Source organism: Schistocerca piceifrons, chromosome 4 (genome assembly GCF_021461385.2).
Source record: "Schistocerca piceifrons isolate TAMUIC-IGC-003096 chromosome 4, iqSchPice1.1, whole genome shotgun sequence".
NCBI classification, from domain to species: Eukaryota; Metazoa; Arthropoda; class Insecta; order Orthoptera; family Acrididae; genus Schistocerca; species Schistocerca piceifrons.
The window spans coordinates 706,491,832-706,513,555 of NC_060141.1; the positions used below are offsets into that span (position 1 = coordinate 706,491,832).

Here is a 21,724-nt window from a genome sequence, read left to right on the forward strand (position 1 = left end):
CTGCTTGCTCAATATAGAGATTGAATAACATCGGGGAGAGGCTACAACCCTGTCTTACTCCCTTCCCAACAACTGCTTCCCTTTCATGTCCCTCGACTCTTATAACTGCCATCTGGTTTCTGTACGAGTTGTAAATAGCCTTTCGCTCCCTGTATTTTACCCCTGCCACCTTTAGAATTTGAAAGAGAGTATTCCAGCCAACATTGTCAAAAGCTTTCTCTAAGTCTACAAATGCTAGAAACGTAGGTTTGCCTTTCCTTAATCTGTCTTCTAAGATAAGTCGTAAGGTCAGTATTGCCTCACGTGCTCCTATATTTCTACGGAATCCAAACTGATCTTCCCCGAAGTCGGCTTCTACTAGTTTTTCCATTCGTCTGTAAAGAATTCGTGTTAGTATTTTGCAGCCGTGACTTATTAAACTGATAGTTCGGTAATTTTCACATCTGTCAACACCTGCTTTCTTTGGGATTGGAATTATTATATTCTTCTTGAAGTCTGAGGGTATTTCACGCAGGTTTGCCATCAAATGTCTCGCAGCCGAAACGCTACAAGGTATGTTCGAAGAGATCGCCATTTGCTTGGCAACACCTCTGTGCGTGCGCCATCACGGATCCACTCACGGCTGTCGGTGTTTGTGGCGTTATTGCAGCGTATGCAGTGGTAAAATGGGCTTTCGTGTTGGCCATTGTCCTTGTGACCTGCTGATACACCACATCTTTCACATGCTCCAGAGAAAAAAGTCGATCGGGGTGAGGTCTGGCGACCGTGCTGCAAATCTCTGAATGGGCTGTCCCTTCCAATCCATCGATGCGAGAACTGTTGGTTTAGCGCCTGTTGTGCCACCATGGTACTGTGCGCGGGGCATCCATCATGTTCGTACAAGATTATCTGACACAAATGGAGGGGTAGTTCTGCCATCAGTCCACGTAAGTTACATCTCAGGAACTGCTCGTACTGTCCCCATTAGCACTCCTTCTTTAGGCTACCAATGGTCCATCGGGACCATCCGACCGCCGTGTCATACTAGCTGAGGATGCGGATAGGAGGGGCGTGTGGTCAGCACACCGCTCTCCCGGTCGTTATTATGGTTTTCTTTGACCGGAGCCGCTACTATTCAGTCAAGTAGGTCCTCAGTTGGCATCACGAGGCACGAGGCTGTGTGCACCCCGAAAAATGGCAACAGCGCATGGCAGTCCGGATGGTCACCCACCCAAGGGCCGACCACGCCCGACAGCGCTTAACTTCGGTGATCTGACGGGAACCGGTGTATCCACTGTGGCAAGGCTGTTGCCCTGTCCCCCATTAAGAGTGCCATAATGAAATACAGGCCAGTGATGTGGTGGTGTATAATACCACACAATGCATTGACGCTCCACTGACAGTGTTCAACCCAATGAATCCAGTGTGGGCTTTCTGGTGACTAGTAGTGCGTATTGTGGAAGTTGATGTTCCCATGGTTTGTAAACGTGGCCTCATCGGTAAACAGTACTCTACACGTAAAGTCATGGCCTTGTCGCAGAACCCGTTGACACTATTCCAGGCGATTGTGTATGTTGTTGCCAAGGAGGCCTCAATTTAGCGCCACGTGATATGGGAAGTATCTATGCTTGTGCAGAATATACATTACGTTTGTTCGAGGGATTCCCATCTCTCTCTCCATTTCACAAGTACTTTCATGAGGGTTTATTGCAGTGGCCGTCAGAATAGCTACCCCTGCTGCTTCATGTGTCATGCAACTGCTCCGGATCCGCGTTCGTGGAGACAACTCCCCTGTCGCGCGAAGCCTTCTGACAATATGAAGGTGGGATGACGTCTGCTAGAGTACCGCTGGGCATACACCTGTGCCGCACTTTTACCATTTTGGCGACATTCTCCGTACAGTAGTATTATGTCAACCATTTCCTTGTTTTTGAATACCATGTCGAATGCCTAGAACGGATGGGCAGGTAAATTAATACCACGATTACAAAAGTGGCACCAGTGTACAGTACACCGGTGCCAGGTACCTGTACTTGTATTGTTTTGTGAATTGTAGCCGGGGACCTAGAAACGACGGAGAGGCTTCGTCCCGCCGTAGCCCACAGTGGTTCACAACCCCACAACAGGCCACAGCAGTCCACCGACCCCACCGCAGCCCCACAGCGAACCCAGGGTTATTGTGTAGTTCGGCCCCTAGTGGACTCCCTCTGGAAGTCTCATGCGAGATGAGTGAAACCCCAAATGTTTGCGTAGTAGAGTAATTCTGGTGTACGCGTACGTGGAGACAGTGTTTACGCACCAATCACCGACATAGTGTAACTGAGGCGGAGTAAGGGGAAACAGCCCGCATTCGCCGAGGTAGATGGAAGACCGCCTTAAAAACCATCCACAGGCTGGATGACACATCGTACCTCGACACTAATCCGCCGGGCAAATTTGTGCTGGGGACCGGCACGCCTCCCCGCTCGGGAAGCAGCGCGCTAGACCGCTTGGCTAGCTGGGAGGGCTTACATGCATGTACTTCCACACAAAAGAATCTGCTTCGTAGTGAGCCGTTCCCACACAAAGCGGTGATTGCGGCCCGTTCCTGTATACAACTGCAGAGCGAAGGGTTGACCTGGGCTGCGTAACGGGCCTGCATACACCGGCCGGTATTGTTCCGCAGTCTGTACTTAAATACAACACGCACGAGGTACACCGTCATGTACATATCAGTGTTTGTGCCAGGAATTCCTCTTATTGCTTACGGCCCTCGTGATAACAGTTAGAGTAAAGAGTACGTACGTCAATCACATCGCGATTACGAGCAACGTGCACGTCACGCTTGCATCGCGGAAAGTGTAATAGCGGCGCGTTTCTTTTATTTCACGCGTGAAATTCACGTTCCAATTTCTCGGGGTGTAACTGATGTTTTGCGATGTATCCAACGCATTTATTATTGTGGTTGCTCATCTTATTGATTGCGTGCAGAATAATACGGGGTGTCCATTTAAAAAACAGTTTGTGTAGAGACCAATAATTACACACGGTTTGGAATGTCTCATAGTATCTATTTTCGTGAGCCCCTGCTGCACATTCATACCTGTGAAAGCCGTTTGTCAATATCTATTGTGGTTCAAGAGATATTGGCGGGGAAAAGTTTAGGTGGGACACCGTATATATCTTTCCTCGCCAATTCTCCGGAGAACGCCAACATTCCTTACCTCATCAGTCCACCTAATTTTCAACATTCTTCTGTAGTACCACATTTCAAATGTTTTTATTCTTTCCTGTTCCAATTTTCCCACAGTTCATGTCTCACTGCTATGCAGTGTTCTGCTCCAAATGTACATTCTCAGAAATTTCTTCCTCAAACGAAGACTTATGTTCGATGCTAGTAGATTTCTTTTGACTAGGAATGCCTTTTTTGACAATGCTACTATGCATTTTATGTCCTCCTTGCTCCATCCGTCATGGATTGTTTTGCTGGTAGGTAGCAGAATTACTTTACTTCATCTACTTCGTGATCACCAATTATGACGTTAAGTCTCTCGCTGTTTACATTTCCCCTACTTTTCATTACTTACATCTTTCTTAGATTTACTCTAAATCCATATTCTGTACCCACTAGACTGTTCATTCCTTTCAAGGGCGATTCTATATCTCTTCATCACTTTCATTCAGAGTAGGAATGTCATCAGCGAATTTTATCATTGATATCTTCTTACCCTGAGTTATAATTCCACTCTTGAACCTTTCTTTTCTTTCCCTCATTGCTTCTTCGATACATAGATTGAACAGCAGGTGCGAAAAACTACATTCCTGTCTTACACACTTTTTAATCTGAGTACTTCGCGTTCTTGATCTTCCACTCTCATCATTCCTTCTTGGTTCGTGTGCAGCTTATATATAATAATGAAGAGTTTATTTATTCTTCATGTCACCCCAACAAAACATCATCATTAAATATAGAAAGACAAACAAAAAACTATATAAAAATAAAATGTTAAGCTCTATAGGGTCTTCTCGTCCTAAAGAAAAATTTAAGCCTTTTGACTCAAAAGTTAAATTCAAAAATTTATTAAGAGACAGTTGATTTCTCGTCAAGCCATTCATTCCAGCCACTAATTAAGAGACTAATGATTATGCTACCTTTGCACGGTCAAAATACCGCGGCTCTTTAAAATTTTGCTCAGTGAGCAGGCCAGACCTCAAAATATTTTCTAGAGGACATGTTTTTGATAAACAGGCGGAAATCAATTTTGCCTAGTTCCTTATAATAAATTAACAAGGTAAAAATTATATACAAATAAATATACTAATTCTATCATTATTACAAAAATTTAAAAATTAAATTTTTAATCTTAATAAAAAACCTAAAATAATTATAAAATCAAAAATAAAAATAATGAACTAAAACGTAATCTTAAAGATAGCTGGTTTAAAGCTTACTATTATATTTTATTTAAACAAATTATAGGTTATTAACTTCAAAGCTTATCCCTTAAAGAATAAATAAGTTAATATTTATACATAAAAAATTAAATAAAAACAATTAACTTTAAAAAATTAAATTTTTTCTTAAGAAACTAGATATCTTGGGAAACGATTAACATCTCATTTCTATAAATAATTTAATAAGAATTATGATACATTAACTATAAATTATTTATAAATCAACCCAAATCGAGACAAGTAAAGTAAATACTAAAATTTTGATAAACCCTGATACAAAAGGTACAATAAATAAAATCTACTTTTTAAAATTTAAAATAATATTTCATAAAACAATTACATTACCAATAAACTATAATATAAAAAATCAATTCTACAAAATATACTAAGACAAAATTCGACAAAATTATTTTTATTAAATAATTAAATAAACAAAAAATAAATATAATAAAATAAATAATCAAGATATCCTGATTTGCACAGAAAAATTTTCAGTGTAAATGAAACACTTTACTAATAAGTTATATCTTGAAACTCTTCCTAGATACACTTTCCAGTACATCTACTATGTTACGACTTATCTCATCTAAATTGAAGCTAAATTAAAGTAATAAAATAGAATAATCAATAATGAGAGCGACGGGCGATGTGTACACACCTCAGAGCCAATATCAGTTAAATTAAATAAATTAAATTACTATCAAATCCACCTTCATTAATAGTATTTCACCATCAAATCCGTTATAAACAAAAATCTATTGTAACCCACCTCCTCTTAATTATAAGCTGCACCTTGACCTGAAATACTTTATAATTATAAATCTTGAGAATTATAACTCTAAAAAGATTCTCTGATAACGGAGATATACAAACAAATAAATTAAGTAGAGTAAATCGTGTATTATCAATCATGGGGTAGGTTCCTCTGAATGGAATGAGATACCGCCAAATTCTTTGGGTTTAAAGACCTTAACTAATAGTACCCAGGTAAATATAATTAACATTTAAAATAATAGGGTATCTAATCCTAGTTTATTATTCAAATTTCACAGATTCATAAAAAGAGCTATAAATAAATTTTAACATTTCACCTTACAAATTTATATTTTAACCCTAAAAATATAAATAACTGTTTTAACCAATAATATTCACTTATATCAATCGTATAACCGCGGCTGCTGGCACGAATTATGCCGATACTAAATCAATTGCTAAATCCAAAATCACTTGATAATTAAATCAAATTACTGCAAAATAGAACATTTAGTTTAACAAAACTTACATATAATACAAAGAAAAAGTGAATAAATAAGCAAGAATAAAACTTTTGAAAACAAAATAAGAAAATTAAAAATTTATAAAAATAAGAAAAAATTAAACGATTCAAATATTTAAAGAAAAACAAAACAAAACAAACACAAAAATAACAAAAAAAAAAAGAAACGCACCCTAGAATGACCACAACAACTTCTCTATTATATATAAATAAAGATTAATATGGAACATGTATACCGATAAATGTATTATATTCTTTCTTATTTAATCTTTCTTTTCACTAATAATAAAGAAAGATTAAATAATATAATAAATATATTTAATATAATTATGTAAATTAATGTAATATGTTATTAATATAAAATTAACTTTATATTAAGTTAACTTAAATATTAATTAGTTAAATAATCTAATTATAGATAATATATTAAATTATATTATTATAATTAATATAATTAACTATATTAATATAAAATTTTATATTTAATAATATTAATTATATTTATTATATCCAATTATAATAATATTAAATATTAATTTACATATTATTATATAATTTATAATACAATAATTTATTCTAAACTAAAAACATAAGTAGCTATAATCCTAGGTAAATAAATGTATTAAAATAATCATTTAATAATTATAAAATAACATTATAGGTATTTAAATTTAATTAAATGTAATATATTAATATAAATTATTTATTATATATAATATATATTTAGATTATCCTAACCGAGATAAATTAATTAGAAATAACCAAAATAATACATTAACAAATTTCTAAAAAAAATTTTTAATTTATATATTAAATATAAATGAAGTGCCTGATTAAAGGGTTACCTTGATAGGGTAAATCAAGTAAATAAAATTACCTTCATTAAATTACATAAGACAGAATTAAACTGTCTCCTTTAGTATCAAAAACTAACGTGCATCATACACCTTAATGTAAAAAGGTAAGCTAAACAAGCTAATGGGTTCATACCCCATTTATAGAGGTATCAATCCTCTCCTTTTTAATGACCAACAACTCTACAAAACTTCTCTTCCTATCAACATTAATGATAGGAACGATCCTGTCCATTTCATCAAACTCCTGATTCGGAGTTTGAATAGGACTTGAGATCAACTTACTTTCATTTATTCCGCTCCTAACAAGAAATAAAAATATAATAATAAATGAATCATCAATTAAATATTTTATTGTACAAGCAATAGCATCGACAATACTATTATTTTCAATTTTGCTGATTCAAATAAAGTATCCAATAGGATGAGAAACAGAATTTATTCCATCAATAATAATCAGATCTAGATTATTATTAAAGATTGGAGCTGCACCCTTTCATTTCTGATTTCCAGAAGTAATAGGAGCTTCAAGATGAAATAACTGTTTGACACTAATAACATGGCAAAAAATTGCCCCAATAATAGTATTATCTTACTGTATTCAACTAAGAACTTTCATTTGAACAATTATTATTCTAAGAATTATTATTGGGGCAATAGGTGGTTTAAATCAAACATCGCTACGACAACTTCTAGCATATTCCTCAATTAGACATTTAGGGTGAATAATTAGATCCCTAACAGTTAGAGAAAACATTTGAGAACTATATTTTATTATTTATTCACTATTAAGATTAATTATGGTTCTATTATTTAAGCAAATAAATCTATTTTTTATAAATCAGATCTATTCAGCTAGAAATATAAAAACTGAAATTAAATTCATAATATTCTTATCCCTTTTATCATTAGGTGGTTTACCACCATTTCTTGGATTTCTACCAAAATGAATTGTAATACAATCATTGATGGAAAATAACATAACAACTATTATAACAATTATGGTTGTATTAACTACAATCACACTTTATTATTATATACGTATTAGATTCTCAGCTCTAATTATATCATACACAGAAAATTCGTGATCTATAAAAATAAAGTCTCAAAAATCAAGAATTATTCTTCCTATAACAGTTATAATTTCAACAATAGGATTAGTCTCAACATCAACCTTAATCTCATTATACTAAGGACTTAAGTTAAACAAACTAATAACCTTCAAAGAATAATCTTTTAGGCCTTAGTAAAATTTTACACCTCTAGAATTGCAGTCTAGAATCATAATTGAATATAAGACCTAAAGTATGGTAAGAGAGAAATATCTCATAAGTAGATTTACAGTCTACCACCTTAAATTCAGCCATCTTACCGCAAAAATGATTATTCTCAACAAACCATAAGGATATTGGTACTTTATACTTCTTATTTGGAGCGTGAGCAGGAATAGTAGGAACATCAATAAGAATACTTATTCGTGCTGAACTTGGTCAACCAGGATCTCTAATTGGAGATGACCAAATTTATAATGTCATTATTACAGCTCACGCATTTGTAATAATTTTTTTTATAGTAATACCTATTATAATTGGTGGATTTGGTAATTGACTTGTACCATTAATAATTGGTGCACCAGATATAGCATTCCCACGAATAAATAATATAAGTTTTTGATTACTACCGCCCTCACTTACCCTTCTTCTTACATCTTCTATAGTAGATAACGGTGCTGGTACAGGATGAACAGTTTACCCTGCTCTTGCAGGAGCTATCGCACATGGGGGGGCATCTGTAGACCTAGCTATTTTTTCACTTCACTTAGCAGGTGTATCATCTATTCTTGGTGCAGTAAACTTCATTACAACAGCAATTAATATACGATCAGAAAGTATAACTCTAGATCAAACACCTTTATTTGTTTGATCTGTAGCTATTACAGCCCTTCTTCTCCTTTTATCACTTCCAGTATTAGCAGGGGCTATTACTATACTATTAACAGATCGAAATTTAAATACATCATTCTTTGACCCTGCTGGAGGGGGTGACCCAATTTTATATCAACACCTATTCTGATTCTTTGGACACCCAGAAGTTTACATTTTAATTCTACCGGGGTTTGGGATTATTTCTCATATTGTATGTCAAGAAAGAGGAAAAATTGAATCATTTGGAACACTAGGTATAATTTATGCTATATTATCAATTGGACTAATAGGATTTATTGTATGAGCACATCATATATTCACAGTAGGAATAGACGTTGACACACGAGCATACTTTACATCAGCAACAATAATTATTGCTGTACCTACAGGAATCAAGGTATTCAGATGATTAGCTACACTATATGGAACTAAATTCAAATTTAATCCACCGTTATTATGAGCTCTAGGATTTATTTTCCTATTTACAATTGGTGGGCTAACAGGATTAGTATTAGCAAATTCATCACTTGACATCGTATTACATGATACATATTATGTAGTTGCCCACTTCCATTATGTCTTATCTATAGGAGCAGTATTTGCAATTATAGGAGGTGTTATTCAATGATACCCATTATTTACAGGATTAACTATAAATAATACATGATTAAAAATCCAATTCACAATTATATTTATTGGAGTAAACTTAACGTTCTTTCCTCAACACTTTCTAGGACTAGCAGGAATACCACGACGATATTCAGATTACCCAGACGCATACACATCATGAAATGTAGTATCAAGAATTGGGTCGACAATTTCTATTGTAGGAATCATTATATTCATTGTAATTATATGAGAAAGAATGGTTACAAACCGGGCAATCATATTTAGAGCTAACATAAGAAGATCAACAGAATGACTACAAAATAACCCACCTGCGGAACACAGTTACTCAGAACTACCATTAATTTCTAGATTCTAATATGGCAGATTAGTGCAGTAGATTTAAGCTCTACAAATAAAGGTTTGACCTTTTATTAGAAAATTAATGGCAACATGATCAAATTTATCCCTTCAAGATGGAGCTTCACCATTAATGGAGCAACTATCATTCTTCCATGATCATACCATGGTCGTATTATTATTAATTACAGTAATTGTAGGCTATGCCCTAAGTTACATATTATTCATTGCCTATACAAACCGAAACATACTTCACGGGCATTTAATTGAAACAATCTGAACAGCACTACCAGCAATTACACTAATTTTTATTGCACTACCATCATTACGACTTCTATATTTACTTGATGATTCAGTAGACGCAATAATTACGATTAAAACAATTGGACGACAATGATATTGAAGATATGAATATTCAGACTTTATAGATGTAGAATTTGACACTTATATAACACCAGAACAAGACCTAGAAAACGATGGATTTCGACTTCTAGATGTAGATAACCGAACAATTTTACCAATAAATACAGAAGTACGAGTATTAACAAGAGCATCAGACGTTCTACATTCATGAGCAGTACCTGCATTAGGAGTTAAAATTGACGCAACGCCAGGTCGATTAAACCAAGGAACATTTACAATAAACCGGCCTGGACTATTCTTTGGACAATGCTCAGAAATCTGTGGAGCAAACCACAGATTTATACCAATTGTAATTGAAAGAACTTCAGTAAACTTATTTATCAAGTGATTATCTAAGATAATCTAAGGAGTTAGTTAATATATATAACATTAGAGTGTCAATCTAAAATAACTAAATAATTAGTACACCTTGAAATACATCAGATGACTGAAAGTAAGTAATGGTCTCTTAAACCAAAAAATAGTAAATTAACGACTACTTCTGATGGGGAATTTTAATCCAAATCCCTCAAATATCCCCTCTCATATGATTCTCCCTATTTATTATATTTTCGACTACATTAATTTTATTTAATCAAATAAACTTTTTTTCATTCAAACCAAACCTTATTAAAAGAGCAGAAAAAAGAACAATTGATATAAAGAACTTAAATTGAAAATGATAACAAACTTATTTTCAACATTTGATCCATCAACTAATATCTTCAATTTATCATTAAATTGAACTAGAACATTCCTAGGATTATTATTAATCCCATCAATATTTTGACTTACACCATCACGAATTAATATTATCTGAAATAAACTAAACTTAACCTTACACAATGAATTTAAAACATTGCTAGGACCAAAATCATTTAATGGAACAACATTCATCTTCATTTCAATCTTTATTATAATACTATTTAATAATTTCATAGGATTATTCCCTTACATCTTTACTAGAACAAGACATATAGCATTAACATTTGCAATTGCTCTACCTATATGATTAAGATTTATATTATTTGGATGAATTAATCATACAAATCACATATTTGCACACCTTGTTCCACAAGGAACATCACCTGCATTAATATCATTTATAGTATTAATTGAAACAATTAGAAATGTAATTCGACCAGGTACACTAGCAGTACGACTAGCAGCAAATATAATTGCAGGGCACTTACTATTAACGTTGCTAGGAAATACAGGACCATCTATAGCAATAAACTTAATTTCACTATTAATTATTGGACAAATACTTCTATTAATTCTAGAATCAGCAGTAGCAATAATTCAGGCCTATGTTTTCCGTATAGCTTACCCCTGTTTATCTTAGGATTTGGAACATCTTTCACTATTTTACATTTTTGAAAACTTTATCCGGGTTGACAAATGCTATGAACGTGTTTTGATTTTGCTTCAGTCTTGCTTCCATTATCAAACAAAATACCAGGACCACCTCTCTGGTGCCTTTACCTTTCCTAAAACCAAACTGAACGTCGTCTAACAAATCCTCAGCTTTCTTTTCTGTATATTATTCATGTGAGCAACTTGCATGCATGAGGTGTTAAACTGATTGTGGGATGATTCTAGAACTTGTGAGGCACCATTAGTGCTATGGCAGACATTAAGCTATGCTTCTATAGTAGCTGTGGCAGCAGTCAAAGGCGCAATGAGAATTGTGGACTGCATGGGCATTATTGCTAACCACTTGCATCCCTTCCCGCTTGATGTTTTCCCAACAGCGACTCCATCTTCCAGGAGGATAACTGCCCACGTCTCAAGGTTACAATTGTACTAAAGTTGAGCATGATAATGGACTCACGTTGTTGTGTTGGCAACCAAATTTGCCTCACCTTAACCCGATACAACACTTCCAGGACGCAACTGGCCGCACAGCACCATACCACTGGCCTGTAATTTACGGAAATTGTGTGAGGTGTAGCTGGTGCAGAAACCTACCAAGGACTTTTCGAATCCATGACATGCAAAATTGCTGCTGTGTTGCGTTACGGAGGGGGACAATACGCCATTAAGCTGGTATTAATAATGTTTTGACTCTCAGTACTTATTACGAGGGCATGCTGAAAAATAATGGCTCCGAATTTTGTACGTGAAAACGCTTCCACCTTTTTATGTAATACAAACTTTATTAACATTATACAGCTTTATTCGTCATGCCTACATATTTATTTCTTAATGTAGTCATCCTCACACACACTTTTCTCCCAACGAGAGACCAGTTTCTAGATACCGTCACTGAATAATGTTTGACTTTGTTGTCGGAGCCACGACCCCAGCTCTGTCTGCATCGCTTCATCACCATCAAAGCGAATTCCTCCTAGGTTTTAGTTGAGTTTTGGAGGCATGAAAATAGGATGTGGCGAAGTCTGGACTGTATGGAAGCCGATCGATGACAGTGAACCCAAGGCGTCAGATTATTGCAGATGTGGCGGCGCTGGTGTTGTGATCTGGAATTGTCAAGCTCCATGTTTGAACGAACTCTTCCAGTTCGTGATGACAGTTTTCTGAGGCCTCCCAGTAGCTTGCAGATTTTATGGTGATGCCTTTAGGCATGAATTACAAATGCGTAGCACCTTGTGCATCCCAGAACCTTGTGAGGTTGACTTTGCTTGCTGATGGCAGGGTCTTGAACTTTTGGTGTTGGTGATCGTTTGTCATGCAACTTCATTTCTGCTCTCTTATTTCTGGGGTCAAAATGTTGAACCAGTCTTTCATCACATGTCGCAATTTTATTGAGGAACCAATCAGCCTCACAGTCGAAAAACAAAAGAAGCTGTTGATGGATCACCAATTTTTGTCTGTTTCACATCAGAAGTGAAGAATCGAAACACTCACTGTGGACGCAGTTTTTTGTAACGTAGACCTGGAATTATGGCCTATACACGCCCTCATGGTATGCTGTGCCTATGTTATCCATAGGTTTTCTCTGATGAGCTCACCAACCCGATACCGATGAGTTTCGTCGGTTGCGGTACGTGGTCGTCCAGTACGAGCTCTGTCTCACACACTGAGGTTAGCACCACCATTTCCTTCATTGTGAGTGCAGACAACCCATAGTCGTACATTACTGATGTCGATACAATCATCACTTTCTATGGTTCCTCTTGACGTTTATCCGTGTTTGCGAATTAAAACTTGGGTTGTTTTGAAGATCCACCTCGTGAAAACGCTATTTATTTCTTTTTATTCACCCATGTAGCGGAGATGCTGAGTCGCAGATAGGCACAACAAAACGACTCTCACAATTAAAGCTTTCGGCCATTAACACTAGACACACATACATACATACACACTCACGCAAACGCAACTCACACACATGTCTGCAGTCTCAGGCAACTGAAACCACACTGCAAGCAGCAGCACCAGTGCATGATGGGAGTGGCAGCTGGGTGGTGGTATGGAGGAGGCTGGAGCAGGGAGCAGGAGGGATAGTATAGTGGGCTGGCAGATAGTGAAGTGCTGTAGGTCAGATGGAGAGCTGGGGAAAGGTAGAGAGGGGGGGGGGGCAAGTAGTGGAAACGGAGAGAAATAAAAATACTGGGTGTGGTGGTGGAATGATGGCATGATGGCAGCATAGTGCTTGAATGGGAACAGGGAAGTGGCTGAGTGGGTGAAGACAGTGACAAATGAAGGGTGAATCCAGGTGGGTTACGGTAATGTCGGATATATTGCAGGGAAAGTTCCCACCTGCACAGTTCAGTTACCTTTTTTTTTTTATAGAAACAGTCGATACCAAATAACTAGTGTAGGTGAACATTATCTCAGCTGTTTAACTATAAGAATTTAATATTATTTTGAATACTATGTATTCTATTTCAGGATAAAATGTATAAAAAGAAATCAATGTGTTACAATCGATATGGACTAACAGTTATTATTACTCTCCTTTTAGAAATATTTGAAATTACGAAACATCTGGCATACTTAAAATTCATATTATGAATTGAGCAATCTAACACTAATTATTAAACTTATTTCTGGATTCATTTATAAAATGATGTTATATCTTGATGATGATTCTTCGTTTGTCAAGAAATTTTGTAAACTCTTTTGCTTTGTAAACTCTTTGCAATATTGTGAGTACCACAGATTGTAAGCGGAAGTGTGTATGCCTCTGATGGAGATAGACGTATTTTCATGATTGACACTAACAATGTAATTTGGAATATTAAGTGGAAATTGTGAAGATGGTGTGATGCTGAAAAATGTGACAAAAAATAAAATTCAAGAGTAAAACAGACAATTCTTCAAACATTATTCAGATCAATAGGAACCTACAAAATCAAAATTTCAGCCTCACGAATGTACCCCTAGATGCGAGAACTGCAGCCAACAACAAGAGAAAACGAAGATAAGTAACAAGTTTTTCTTTTGTATATCTTACACCTCTCGATGCTTTCGAAACTTTAGCAAATAACAGAGAAATATAATGGTGATGTGTGGTTGCGTAGCATTACAGGATCCATATGGCACAGGCTGTGAAACAGTCGTTGAAATGAAGAATATCTTGTTTGGCAGTGTGTTCAGCAACAGTGTGGTCCACTCGTTTCTTGGCCCCAGTTTGTTAGTGGCCTTTCATGTGGACAGACAGTTTGTTGGCTGTCAGGCCTACATAGTATGTGGTACAGCGGTTGCAGCTTAGCCTGTAGACCGCATGACTGGTTTCACAGGTAGCCCTGCCTTTGATGGGGTAGGTGATGTTAGTGACTGGACTGGAGTAGGTGGTGGTGGGAGGACGTATGGGACAGGTCTTGCATCTAGGTCTATTACAGGGGTGTGAGCCATTAGGTAAGGGATTGGGAGCAAGGGTTGTATAAGGATGGACGAGTGTTGTGTAGGTTCAGTGGATGGCAGAATACCACTGTGGGACAGGTGGGAAGGATAGTGGGCAGGACATTTCTCATTTCAGGGCATCATGAGAGGTAATTGTGACCTTGGCAGAGAATATAATTGAGTTGATCTAGTCCTGGGTGGTAGTGTGTTGTGAGGGGAATGCTCCTCTGTGACTATACGGTGGGACTTTGGGAGGTGGTGGGAGACTGGAAAGATAAGGCATGGGAGATTTGTTTTTGTACAAGGTTGAGAGGATAATTACCGTCAGTGCAGGCTTCAGTGAGTCCTTGGTATATTTCAAGAGGGACTGCTCGCCCTTGCAGATGCGACGTCAATGGGTGGCGAGGCTGTATGGAAGGGACTTCTTGTATGGAATGGGTGGAGATATTGCTGGAGGTTAGTAGGCTTGATATGGATGGAGGTACTGATATATCCATCTTTGAGGTGCAGATCAACATCTAGGAAGGTGACTTGTTGGGTTGAGTAGGACCAGGTGAAGCAAATGGGGAGAAGTGGTTGAAGTTCTGGAGGAATGTGGAAGGGGTGGCCTCACCTTCGATCCAGATAGCAAACATGTCATCAATGAATCTCAACCAGGTGAGGGGTTTAGGATTCTGGGTTTTTAGGAAGGATAACTCAAGATGGCCCATGAATAGGTTGGCACAGGAGGGTGTCACATGTGTACCCATTAGGAATGTTGGTGTGGTGGCATCAATAGTGATGAGCAGGGCACCATATGGTAAAGGGACAGGAACTGTGGAGAGTCGGTGGAGGAAGTGGTTGGTATCTTTTATATAGGCGTGTAGGTTCCAAGTAATAGGTTGAAGGTGTTGATCTACGAGAGCAGAGATTCTCTCAGTGGGGGCACAGTAACCAGCCACATTGGGGCATCCCGGGTGGTTAGGTTTATGGACTTTAAGAAGCATGTGGAAGGTAGGAGTGCAGGGAGTGGTAGGGTTGAGTAAGGAGATGGACTCTGGGGACAGGTTGTGGGAAGGGCCTAAGGATTTGAGTAGTGACTGGACATCCTGCTGGATTACTGGAATGGGGTCACTGTGACAAGGTTTGTAGGTGGAAGTATATGACAGCTGGCAGGGCCCTTCTGCCAGGTAATTCTTGCAGTTCAAAACAACAGTGCTGGTGCCTTTGTCTGCAGGTAGGATTATAAGGTCAGGATCAGTTTTTAGATGGTGGACTGTGGTTCTTTCTTCGGTTGTAAGGTCCGTTTGCATGTTGAGGGATTTGACGAAAGATGGTGAGGCAAGGTTCGAGGTTAGGAAATTGTGGAAAGTTAATGGGGGTTGGCTTGGGGGCAGTGGGGGTGGATCACGGTTGGATGGAGGTGTGAAATGAGTTGGAAAAGGTTCAATATTGGTCTTTGATTGAACATGATTGGTAGGGTTGGTGGCGAGAAACTGTAGGGACTCGGAGAAGGAGAGAATGTCTCTAAAAAGTCCTGCATCATTTAATTTGGGAGTGGGGCAAAATGTGAGGCCTTTGGAGAGGACTGATATTTCTGTGGGGCTAAGGCTTCTGGAGGAAAGGTTCATGACTGTGTTGCAGGCCTGTTTAGGTTCTGAATTCTGTGTGGTGATGGGACAGAGTTTTGTAGGATGGGGTAAGTGTAGTAGGTCTGTGATACAGGGTTTGTCAGCTATGAAGAGATGTGGGGGATGCTTGAGGTTTTTTTTAGAGGTGGTGGACAGTGGTACTTCAAGGTGGGAGTAGGAAATGAGCAGGATGGAGAGAGCTTTTTGAGGTGGCGTTGTGCATTTTGCTCAAGTTACTGCAGGGCAAGAGTTTCAATGTGTGTGGTGGGTTCCAGGAATTTTGGAACTGCATAGCAGGAGAATTTTGCGGATGGAGGGAAGGTACTGCAAGGAGGTTTGGGCTTGGTTGATATGGTTTTGAAGGACTGTTTTGGTGAGGGCTAAAGATTGGCGGAATCTGAACAGGTGGAGGTCATTGTGGAAGGAGGGATGGCAGCCAGAGATGAGTAATTTGATGGTAAGGCCATTAGGTGGGATTCCATGAGCTAAGCAACTACTCAGGAACAGTATTTGGGACTGGGATCTCGCTAGGAATAAAGAAACTTTTCTGTATTGACGCAGGTGGAAGGAACAAGGATCCATAGTGGTGGAAAATGGTGGAAAATGCGAAAAATTAAGTAAATAATCTAGAATTACGTCCGAAAAATTTCACGTAAATATACGCAAATACGTGTGAAAATTCACGACAAGGATGAAATTGAAGCAAAAGGGGGACATAAGATGAAATCTGGGGGAGTTGACGATAGCGAAAGGCGAAAACTCACAAAAATTGGCAGCAGTCAAGAGGATCAAAGTAAAGCATAACTGACGGGGCGAGAATGACATAGCCCAAAGCCACACTTTTCTCAAAATACGTTTTTTGTATTAGTTCAACTTCTACTCAACAGAGGAAGCTACTGCGTAAATATTCTAACTTTCCCTCACTAGATGGCAGAGTAGTTCACACTTGTGGTTCTCATACTGTGAGGAAGCATAGTTTTTCGCGTCTGAAACAACCCAAAGCCACAGTACAATGGCGCTTCCAAAGAAGAGGCTACTTCCATGCATAAGCGAAAAAGAAGATTCAGATACAGAAATGGCTAGTTCTGAAGACGATTTTTCGTCCAGTGGCAGCAGTTATTGTTCCTCTCATGAATTTTCATCTGAAAATGACATGGTAAGTCTAAAATACTTACTTTTTTAAACATTTAAAACATTGAGGCTTAGGTCTGTGTCAAAGTGAAATATTGTTGCGTAATTATACCTGTTATATACTCGTTAATTAAAATATGTACCTGTGAATCATCAACAAATTTTACTTCTCCTATTAATTACTGCATTATTGGTAATAATTAAAACATTATAAGCCTATTTGTATAATATATTAACGTTTGGTATATGTGTTAAAGTGACTTTGGTCTTTCTCATTCTAAATACTTTATTTGGCTTAGGATGCTGATGAATATGAAAGGTCTCCTGAAGTATCACCTGCTAAAGACAGAAAAATAGGAGAAATATGAGCAATTGGAAAAGAGAAAAATGTAAATGTCATAGAAATTATGGCAGATAGTGCATAACTGATAAAACAGGACAAACTGTTGGTGCTAAAATTCTTGGTCCTGGATGTAAATGTAAAAACAAGTGTTGGAGCAAAATTCATGAATGTCTGGAGCAGATATTCAATTCTTTTTGGGATATGGGTGATTTCAGTAGCCCAAATAATTACCTTCTGAACAATATTAAGATGCAACAAGTGGAAAGGAGGTAAGTATGATTAATGATAATTTGAAATTGATTTTTATATCATGTACTTTATATAAATAAAATATTATTATTTTGATTGATAAATTTCACTTTTTAAGGTACCCAAAGAAAAGGAAAAGCATAATTTCACGGCGAATGGTCACTTTTTCGTACCAGGTTAAGGTTAATGGCTGTAATATTTTTGTATGCAGAGAAGCATTTTTAAGTGTGCATGGGCTCCAGAACAATCAAGGACGTCTTAAGAACTTACAAAAATACTTTCGTGAGGGACACTCCACTTCTCCAAAAGACAGAAGAGGTATTTAACGACTAAATTAATGTCGCTTCCAAGAAAAACCATAATTTTGTTCTGTTTTGCTTATTTATCCAGTGTTTTTCTTTACATATCATATTCAGACACAAATTCACTAAATGTGTCTGACCTGGGCATTTACCTTTAAAATCTGTTTTTCTTTTTGTTTCCAGGAAAAAAAGGGAACCCATCAAGGAAAATTTCACAAGAAGCAGTTCAGACAGCTCACAATTTCATAAATAATATACCTAAGTATTCCAGTCACTACAGCCGCTCACAGAACCCCAATAAAGTGTACTTCGACTATGACATGTCCATTTCTTCATTATATCAAGAACATTATTTGAAATATTGTGAAGAAAATAATGCATCACAAGTAAGAGTTTCGAAATTTAGAGATATATTTAACCAAGATTTTAATATTAGTTTTAAATTGCCTCATTTAGACACATGTCATGTATGTGACGAATTTCAAATTCAAATAAAAAAGCACAGTTGACCAAATCTGAATGTATTATTAGAAGATTAAAAATTGAAAGGGACCTACATCATGCCAAAGCATCTGCTGGACAAAATATGATTACACAGCTTTCCAAATTAGCTAAGGAAAATCCTGAGGAATATCTTACAATATCCTTTGATCTACAACAAACCTTTACAACACCAAGGCTTACATCTGTGCCTGCATTCTATAAGAGGAAGTTGTGAACTTTTAATTTTGGTATTCATGATTGCAGGTCTGAAAAGGGACATATATTCGTGTGGAGTGAAGATGAAGCAAAGCGTGGATCTGATTAGATAGGAAGCTGTCCGATAAAATTCTTAGAAATACAAAAGTCTCAGGCAAACATTCTTCACATTATTAGTGATAATTGCAGAGGCCAAGGCAAAAACTGGGCAATTGTTGCACTCGAGAGATCACTAGTGCATTCAGGAAAATTGAAAGCCATTGAACATTGGTTTCCACAAGTTGGACTCACTCGACTGCCCTGTGACCGAGATTTCGTCGAATTGAGAAGCACGTTAAGAACAGAAACCCCACTGTATACACTCCTCATGATTGGGTTACAGTCATTAAAGAATCGTGCAAGAATAAGCCATTTTCAGTCATTAAAATGAAGCAAGCAGACTTTATAGATCTGACACCGCTGCGGATAAATATTGCAAAAAAGGACAAACATGATGATGGATCTCAGTTCCGATTTTCTGAAGCGACAGCTTTTCGCTTTGATGAAGGGATGCCATCACATTTAAAAGTGAAGTATCAGTACACTGAATTTGAAGATTCAGAACTGTAAATATCACTAAAAAGGACGAGCACATCAGGAGAGTAATCCGTTCCAGCTCTCAAGGAAATACTTAAAGATCTTTCCAACTTGTGACAAAAAACTCAAAGATGTTATGTCATTAATGCCATACGAAGGGATACTTCAACAGTCTGAGTGAATCAAAGGAACAAAGTGATGAAAATGAAACAGAGGTGATAGATATTGGCTGTATTGTGTGAAACACTGCACAAATTTTTGTAAACCTTGTGTAAAGTTACTATGAGACAGGCCAAAGCCCAATGTTGTGTCACCCAGGGACAAAATATTTTTTTATTAACAATGTTTAACTTTGTTCACAATATAACTATGCAGACATATATATTAACACATTAGAGAGATAAACAAGTTTTGTCAAAAAACCCGAAGAGTAGAAATATGATTTATGGATTTATTCGAAGTTTTAAGACGTTCCCCTGAAAAATTTACATTTTGTGACTTTGGATTATGTCATTCTCACCCCTTCAACTAATAGAAAAAATATATATATTACTGTGAGTAGCAGGTCTGAGGGTGGATAAGTGTGAAGATGGAGGACGGCAGATGGATGGTGAAATTAGTGGTTGCGAACTGGGATAGAACGGAGAAAGTGTGGGGGGTGGGGAGGGGTTCGTAGGATGAGATACAATATCGTGTGGCACCGGAAAGGCGGGGGAGTTAAAACGCAAAAATACGGGAAATGACGCATGGAGAGTGATCAGTTCGGAAGTAAAGGATTAATGAAATCTGTGGGAGTAATGTGGGACATAAGAAGCTGCACCAACAATCAGCGTGGTCTTGTAGCCGTCTGTCGTGCGCGGCTGAGGCTGTTGATACAGTGTGGCTCGTAAGTATAGCGTGCAGTGCAGTTTGTAAGGTGACAAGAGAAAAACACAGGAAGGAAGAGAAAGAAGGACGGACATTGAGTATAGTGATGCAAAAGAAGATAGTAACAAAGGAAAACGGCACTGGCATAGGATCGAAGAAAAGCCGTCAGACAAAAATAAAATAAAAAAAAATCAAATCAGATTGTTACATTCCATCCTGAATTTCCCATTTTTTGATTTTTATCGACCCAGATATGTTTCGCCACCTATGTGTCATCTTCCGTGTGTCAAATTTTATATCTGTGGAGTGTAATATAAAATCTATAACCTTCTTATTGTTGTAAATCTAAAAATTATAACATGTGGATTTATTTTGGTTTGTTTCGACTGTTCATCTTAAAATTACATTGCTAGTGAAACCGTGTTGTTATAGAAGGGGTTCTGTACCCTTTTTTTGTCGTTTTTGAGAGCATGTCACCTGCAAAGTACTCATGAAGCACATTCTTTGTGCATTTCTGAATTGCTATTTCATGGGTAGCGATTATGTATGTTACTGTACTTATATTTTCCGTCCTGTTGCCTATATCTATTGGATATCTCCTTCTGTAGCTATTGGGTACCCTGTTTCCACACTGTTAGTTATAAAATATCACTCACTTTACTTCGAAAGTAGTTTTCACAAACCGTGACAACAAACATCTGTTTCCTAAGTCCGCTCGCCTCCCCCTCTTTCCGAACCCCGCTCTCTCTCTATCTCTCTCTCTCTCTTATTTCACACACACACACACACACACACACACACACACACACACACCAAAAACAGTCCTGAACACACACCAGTTTAGTTCTCACAACACACATAAAATTAGCGCCACGTTAAACATAAGATAAACGATGAACAAGTGAGCAGGGACAACATAGCACCTCTCAATGAGTATGGGGGGAGAGTGCCTGCTAAAATCATGTTTTATCACATTTTGTGTGTAAAATAAAATTGTGACCGAAATTTTATAGCTGATAATATGGGAACAGTGTATCCAGTAGCAGTAGAAAGAAGTATCCACCAGAGATAGTCAACAGGATGGAAAATACAAATACAGTAACGTACACTATGTGATCAAAAGTATCCCGACACCCCCAAAAGCATACGTTCTTCATATTAGATGCATTATGCTGCCACCTACTGCCAGGTACTCCATATCAGCGACGTCAGCAGTCATTAGACATCGTGAGAGAGCAGAATGGGGCGCTCCGGGCTCACGGACTTCAAATGTGGTCAGGTGACTGGGTGTCACTTGCGACATAC

At 37.3% G+C, this 21,724-nt stretch overlaps 1 pseudogene; it reads right to left on the minus strand.

The window, feature by feature from the left end:
• Nucleotides 1-1,174: 1,174 nt before the first annotated feature.
• On the minus strand, nucleotides 1,175-1,292 carry LOC124796764 (annotated as a pseudogene).
• Between the last annotated feature and the right edge of the window lie 20,432 nt (nucleotides 1,293-21,724).